This window comes from Austrofundulus limnaeus, unplaced genomic scaffold (assembly GCF_001266775.1).
Source record: "Austrofundulus limnaeus strain Quisiro unplaced genomic scaffold, Austrofundulus_limnaeus-1.0 Scaffold359, whole genome shotgun sequence".
NCBI lineage: Eukaryota > Metazoa > Chordata > Actinopteri > Cyprinodontiformes > Rivulidae > Austrofundulus > Austrofundulus limnaeus.
In genome coordinates, this window is record NW_013952761.1 from 430,942 (window position 1) to 436,893 (window position 5,952).

Here is a 5,952-nt window from a genome sequence, read left to right on the forward strand (position 1 = left end):
GTGTGTGTGTGTGTGTGTGTGTGTGTGTGTGTGTGTGTGTGTGCGTGTGTGTGTGTGTTTCCCCCTACCTTTCAGCAGAATAAAGTTGGGTGTGAGCCACGGCTGTGAGATTTAGATGAAAGACACAGCCTGGATGGAACGTGATTAAGAGATATGTTCTTGAGGCGAAACAGGACTTGGCATTTGCTGAGACAAAACCTAATCAAATTAAAGCAAAACATGGCCATTGTTGTGGAGTGTGCTCTCCGCTTGTGTCACGTTTGAAATGAAACAGTGTAAAATAGATGTGGGCTTGTGTATGCGCAGCATCACCAACATGCTGCTTTATTCACATGTACACACAAGCACTGACTAATGACGGCTATGCCCAATGATGCCTAAAGCACTTTATAGAGCTGTCTGGGTTATAAAAGATGTTTACKATGATGGAGCTGAATGGCTCACTGAAAGAGTATTATTGTTTACAAGTTATTGTTTCAAATTAATTCACTCAGCACAATTGTTAAAGTCTCCATCTAACCCTCATTCGTTCTCCTGTCTGTCAGGGGGGTCTCCTGTATGGAAACCCCGGGCTGACAAATGCAGCAGCTAAAAAACAGAAACAAGATCTAAAGGTTTTGAATGACATTTTTTGAAGCTCAAAAGAAAGCATAAAACACAACATCATCACAAAAAAATGAAACATTTCACAAATTAAATACACAAGAAAAGTCTATTTTGTGTCTGTTACGTTTGCAAATTTTGAGAGTATCTGCATTATGTTCTATTAAAAGGGGCTATATAAGTAAAATCAGCCTTTTTTTAGCTTCACATCATGTTATAATGCTACCCCCTTACCGAAAACCTACACAGAGTATTGTTTTGACTCATTCATGCATGTTTGAGAAATCATGTGCTATTCTGAGGCATTCAGGAGAACAAAAACGGTTGGTTGGCCCTAGAACCGCCTTTTAGGTGCAGCCCCTCTTCTGGGCTGTGTCTCCAAGTCGAGCATCCGCTGTCAAGGGTCTGGAGGTGATGAAACCAGGCAGACACGAGGAACTCAAAGTAAAAGTATTTATCACACAAAAAACAAAAGGCTGACGTGGCAGAAAGAACATTTACATAAACGCAGGGAAACACAGGGAACGGAAGACCGAGACTGATGGGCAAAGCCATGCAATGAACAAGCAAGGTAGTGTAGAACTGAGACCGTTTAAACACTACCAGAGGAAGGGAAGAGAATGAGCAACAGCTGAGAAATGACTAATTACAAAAATACTAACAGGTGAGTGTGGTTAGCAAAGTGAGGACAGGTAAACAACAGAGGAGAGAATGTAATGATAACGAGAGAGCACCAGAGGGAGACAGAACACAAAACACAAGACCACAAATCCTCACAGTACCTCCCCCTTAACAAATCATCTCCAGATGATCAAACAAAAATTCAGACACGGGCGGGTGGAGGGCGGTATGACAACAAAAGTATGGTGGGCTAAAGACAAAGACAACGGGAAATGCAGGACACAAGAGACCACAGAGGGAGCACAGAAAAAACCAAATCTAAACCAAAAACTGAAGAAAAAAAAAACCCTGGGAGTAAAATGAAAATAAAATAATAAAAAAGAACAGTCAAAGATGCCACTAGGCACATCCAAGGCAGAGGTTCTGGAGGGCAGCCCAAAACCCAGCCGTGGCGAGGCAGGAGCTCTGGAGGATGACCCGAGAAACAGCCACAGTGAGGAGAGGGCTCAGGAGGTTGGCCAGGGGCCCAACCGCATTGGAGGTCGAGCTCTAGGGGTCGGCCGTGGGCCCGGCTGCATCAAAGATGGAGCTCTGGTGGGCGGCCCGGGGCCCGGCCACTTCGGAGGTGGAGCTCTGGAGGTCGACCATGGGCCCGGCCATGGTGAGAATGGAGCTCAGGGAACTCAGGATACTTGAGACCGAATGAAGAGAGGTCARCTGGAACTGCGGGCTGGCGTGGACACAGAAGGACCCGGGGACTTCTCAATCTGACCTGGGAGTACTGGGGAAGCCAGCTCTGGAGGCTCCAGTGGTACTGGCTCAGGCTCAGACCCAGGAGGCTCTGGAGCTGGCTAGGGCTCAGGGGTTGCAACAGCTGGTGATGAGTGCTCAGCTGCAGCAGGCATTGAGAGCTCAGGTGGGGCTGCAGCAGGCKATGAGAGCTCGGTGGCTGCAGCAGAAGTAGAGACCTCGGCTGAAGATGGCGAAGAGAGCTCGGCTGCAGCAGACAGCATGGAGGACTCAGCTGCTGCAGGCGTTGTAGAGTGCTCAGCGGCAGCAGACGGCGACAGTACCTCCACAAGGGCTGCAGCGAATATGGTGACCACCGCAGCAAAGGTGGTGACCACCACTTCCCTCTCCCTTAGACCCTCCACACAGGAAATGGAGGCATCAACCCTCTCTGGGGCACAGGAGACAGAGGAGGCATCGACCCTCCCAGGAACACAGGAGGAGGAGGCGTCGACAATCTCTGGGGCACGGGAGACAGAGGAGGCATCAACTCTCCCAGGGTCAGAGGAGGAGGCGTTGACACTCTCAGGCACGTACAGTAGGAGGAGGAGGCGTCGACCCTCTCAGGGATGCAAGAGGAGGAGGCGTCAACTCTCTCAGGACCACAGGAAGAGGAGGTGTCAATCCTCTCAGGAATAGAGGGGGCAAAGGAGGGTAGAGGTCTTTGGGACCTCCTTGGTGGTGTCACTGGAGGGACAGGCATCCAGGACCCCCTTGGAGGCGGCACTGGGGGGAGAGGCCTCCAGGCCCCCCTCAGAGGTGACATAGGAGGAAGAGAAGTTCAGGACACCCTTGGAGGTGACACAGGAGGAGGAGAACTCTGAGACCCTCTCAGCAGATATACAGGAGGACGGGGCCCTGTTGGCTCAGGAGAAATTGCCGCCCTTCTCTGACGGTAACTATGGGAGAGAGAGGGTGGAGAAGGTGGAGCAGACCTGAAGGCCAAACGGGTTCCCCAGAACTGTGTCTGCGACCTTCTCTCCTCTTCCTCCAAAAGAAGAGGGGATGGAAGGAACTCAACCCCAGGACCACAGCATTCACATCTCCGGACGAGATGAAAATTTGTCATCCAGAAACCTCCCCACTGGATAACAGACTGTGGCAGCTGAGCCTCCTTTCACCTTCTCTCCTCTGCCTCTCTCTGCTCTGTCCTCGCTGCCTCACAAGCCAAAAACTCAAACAGAGTAATTTGCCTGCTGGGTTCAGTAGTAGGCTGGTTCATTCTGTCGAGGGTCTGGAGGTGATGAACCCAGGAGCAGGCAGACATGAGGAACTCAAAGTAAATGTATTTATTAAACAAAAACAAAAGCTGATGTGGCAGCAAAAAGACTTACATAAACGCAGGGAAGCACAGGGAATGGAAGACCGAGACTGAAGGGCAAAGCCATGCAATGGACCAGCAAGGAAGTGTAAAACTAAGACCGAATAAATACTAACAGAGGAAGGCAGGAGAATGAGCAACACCTGAGAAAAGACTAATTACAAAAATACTAACAGGTGAGTGTGGTTAGCAAAGTGATGACAAGTAAACAACAGATGAGAGAACGTGATGACAACAAGAGAGCACCAGAGGGAGACAGAACACAAAACACAAGACCACAAATCCTCACATATGCATCACAGAGCACACCTCCCCTGCGACTCCTGAAGGCTATCAATAGCAACAATTAGCAAACAACTGGTGAAACTGTGTGACGGCCCTGCTGTGCCTAATGCTTAGAGTCAGTTATGATGGCAGGTGCCTTCTATCAGTTTGCTTCCTTTTAAGGTCCTGAAGGGGAGGAGCTGTGGAGACCTGAGCTCATCTTAAGAAGTGTCTGGACTGTGGAGATGAAAGGACGGCAGTGTTGCTGCTGTGCTGGAGCTGCTGAGCTGTGCTGATGGGTCCTGCCTACTGCTGCTGCTGCTGACCAGCTGAATGTTTGGATGGATCTGGAGCTCTGAAGCTGAGAGTGAATTGGAGCTGACCGACAGATGTGTGGGACGTTGTGTGACAGATGATGGTGTCATGAAGGCAGACTGATGGCGGCCCATTCTACTTCCTTCAATTCAGTGTTCTACTTAGGTGTTGGTGTGCGGATCAAAGACCACTGATCGGTTGGACATTCCAGCGACACACTTGTGGTTGGAGCATCGCTGTGGAGCAGAGTGAAGAAAGCCCTGTTGAGGACACCAACGGCGTTGTGGTGGCTGTCTGGCCCAAGGCGGAACCAAGCTGGTAGCTCATGGTTTTAAGAGAACCAGTTGGTGAGGTGCACATTTATGTACTGGTTGACGCCAGCAAGGCTGGTTAAAACAAATATTAAAACTCCTAGACAAAAGAATAAGAACAATAAATGCCCTGCACTTTCAACTCCACTCATGTAGGGTTTTGGGGCACAGATGTGTTGCAAGAGCAACAGTTTTACATCTCAGTTTGCCATACCCACCTGAAACCCAATTTTACTATGCACTTTAGACATTAAATTACAACATCCTCAGGACATTCACGTATAGGAACTTGGGGTGGGCACTCTATGGCAGACAAGGGGCGAGAGGGAATCACTCTCGWCRCTGRCGCCTGKGTCCACCCCCAAGGGTTGCTTGTAGACACTTAGGGCCTATTTGGTTTGGAGTTGGAGTGGAGGGAAAACTGGCACAATGCTGGCCTCTGCCCCCCTTCTTACCAATTTTATTTGCACTTTAGAACAACATACATCAACAGCACATCTGGGGGTGGGTGTGTGTGTGTGTTGGGGTCTTCCTTTTTTTTCTCTTGACCTACCCCGCTCTGTGATGGCCATTTGGGTGGGGGGGGGTTCAGTTAGGGGCGGACCGTCGGGTGGGGTCCTGGGCTGTGGATAGTTTTGGGGTCCTGGAGGGCCCACAGCCTGGGGCTGTGGCTGGCGGTCAGTCTTCCCCAGGGTTGTTCGGGCTCTCGGATTGTGGCCCCTGGTTGCCATGGTTAGCCCGCTGGCTGGGGTGGCTGCCAAGGTCTGGCTGGTGGTCGGCTGGGGGTGTGCGCTTGGCCGTTGGCGGTGTGTGGGGGGTGGTTGGGGGTGTTGCTTCGCTGTGGCGGTGGGCTGACCAGCTGGCCTGGTGCAGCCCGGGCTGGGCCTTGGCTGTCTGCTCTTCCACACCCCAGAATTAATGGGTTTGCCTCCTGGGTTCGGATATGGCCTGCACTCTCTGTAGGGGGTGGGTACGTGTCCTGGACCTGGGGGGTATAGAGTGTGTATCGGGAGTGTGAGTGGGGTGTGGCGTTCTTCTTGTCTGTCTTTGAATGAGTGGGTGTGAGAATGAGGGTGGGACTCTGTTTTTGTGTTTTTGTATGACTGGGTATTTGTCAGGTTGGGACTCGGGATGCCCCCTGGTCTGGTTCACCTGATGGGCTCTTCCCCTGGCCGCACTGCCCTCTGGTTGTGTGTGCCTCTGCCTGCCGGTGCGCTGGTGGCTCTCAATGTCTGGGGCTGGGTATTTGGGCATGTGCCGGCTTGGCCTGGTGGCTGCCTGGTGGGGCTTGGGTTCTCTGGCCCTGTCAGGCCTTGGCCTGGGGGGTGCACCCTGTGGATCCGGGTCTCGGTGTCCATCCCTGGCTCTGCTCCAGTGTGGCGGGGGCCTGCGGGGCCCATGGTCGTAGCTGTTGGCCCTGTGGGTTCTGCGTGTGGTTGCTGGTGGGGCTCTCCTGGTTCTCTCATGTGTTCCTCTCTGGGGGTGGGTGGGTGATTCTCACTGCGCGGGTGTCCTTGGGGGCTCGGTGCTTGGGGTCTCTCTCGGGGTCTGTGGCTCTGGTCCCCCTTTGCCTTGGGTCTTGGGGGTCGGGTCTGTGGTCCTCCTCAGTCACTATTTAATTTTCCACTAGAGAAATCTTGTATTAATATGCATGTTCACAACTGCACAAAAATAGACATTTGGATTCTGGGGCTTTTGACAATCAATGTATGTATGTATGTATGTATG